This window comes from Otolemur garnettii, unplaced genomic scaffold (assembly GCF_000181295.1).
Source record: "Otolemur garnettii isolate 467f Iridium unplaced genomic scaffold, OtoGar3 scaffold00036, whole genome shotgun sequence".
NCBI lineage: Eukaryota > Metazoa > Chordata > Mammalia > Primates > Galagidae > Otolemur > Otolemur garnettii.
In genome coordinates, this window is record NW_003852431.1 from 10599476 (window position 1) to 10601201 (window position 1726).

At 30.8% G+C, this 1726-nt stretch overlaps 1 protein-coding gene and 1 non-coding gene across 2 annotated transcripts in view; both read right to left on the bottom strand.

Annotated features, from left to right (window-relative positions):
- Nucleotides 1-1726, bottom strand: part of UCHL3 (ubiquitin C-terminal hydrolase L3) — a 56541-nt gene that overhangs the window by 27006 nt on the left and 27809 nt on the right. The window lies entirely within an intron of this gene.
- LOC111725300 lies at nt 103-204 on the bottom strand. Its single transcript, XR_002773393.1, has one exon. It is a non-coding gene; the product is annotated as a U6 spliceosomal RNA (small nuclear RNA).

Here is a 1726-nt window from a genome sequence, read left to right on the forward strand (position 1 = left end):
TTTTTTTTTTTTTTACTTCATTTACCTTTAGCTATTTCATAAATGCGACAAAAAGAAACTATAAATTTGTAATGAAACTTAGAAAAATTTATTTTCCCATAAAAAAATACGGAGTATTTCATGAATTTGCATGTCATCCCAAGGGCCATACTAACCTTCTCTGTATCATTCCATTTTTAGTATACGTGCAGCTGAAGCAGGTACTAGGATTTTTTTTTAATTTCTGCGAAGACTGTCATTGTTATTTTGATGGGAAGTACACCAAATATTAATTCTTCCGATCCATAAGCACAGAAAATCCTTCCATTTTTTTTATGCCCTCTTCAAGTTCTTTAATCAATGTTTTAATAGTTTTCTTTATAGTGATCTTTTCCCTTTTTGATTAAATTTATTCATATTTTATTTGTAGCTACTGTAAATGGGATTTCTTTCTTGGTTTATTTTTCAAATTGTTTACTACTGGCATATAGAGAACAATGTATACTACCAAAGTAGAAATGGGGATAAAATACAATTTTTATTTTTTAAAGAGTCTTAGCTTCTTATTACATGACTATCAGAAATCATGATTCCTTTTAGCAGCCTGTTGATAAAATATATGCTTGTTTATATAGATTTAATAATTATTTCCTGAATGTGACATGCCCTTTAAGACTTCAGAAACACCACTAAGCCCAAAAAATGATCCATGAAAGGAAAAAAACTAGGAAATTCTCTAGGGCTGTCAAATGCTATGAAAAAAAGATTATAAAGGTATGTGCCTGTACGTGTAACATGGGTGTGCACATGAATGAAAACGTGCAAACATATAAAACTTTTAAGCGTTTAAAATCAAAATTATAAATTCATTCTAAATGGATTTTGTAGATTTTTGAGTAAAGTTCAGTATAATACATTGCATTATGGCAAATCTGAAGTCCAAATTTAAAATAAGAAAGTAAAACCAAATTCATGCAAAAGATGCAAACTTTCCTACACAGTATCCATGTGCAGTTGGCAAAGAAGTCAAAGTCAAATATGGGCTAGATCTCAAAATACACAAAATACCACTACATCGTCCATGGAAAATCTGGATAATGGCAAGTTTCTACATTTTGCTCACCTAATAAATCAAGATGCCCACAGATTTCAAGATATTCTTAAGAGACTTTTTTTCCCTACTGGTTTAACAATTAGGTTTTTCACTTCATAGAATTCGCTATGCTAGAAATCTATTAATATAATGATTTATATTTTCTTGCCTTAAAAGCACAAGACTACTTACTCGCTCTATGACCTTGAACATGATAGTGACTTTTTAGTTTTCTCATTTAACAAGATCTACAATGAACTGTATCTATACATGTTACATTAAACTCAAGCTTACCACAGCTAAGCTCTTCAAACTAGCTCCGAAATTCTTATCTTTACAATTTGAGAGTAGATACAGATAAAGTTTTCATTCATTGCAATTAAAAAAAAATCTTAAATCCTAACATCCTACAGTTGTGACTTAAAACAAAACTAACAGAAAACCTCACCATCCCCAAATACAACCTGTTTTTATTGCTAAAGGTATTTTTAGACAGAGGAGTTACACCTAGTCAGATATGGAAGGGCAAATGAGTTTGGTCAAAAATCTGTCCTCTAAAATGAGTAATAGTTTAATATCTCTATTTCCAAAGCCCTGAGAATAGAAAAGAAGAAAGAAAGATGAGAAAGGAAAAGAGAGGGAAAGGGAAGGGGG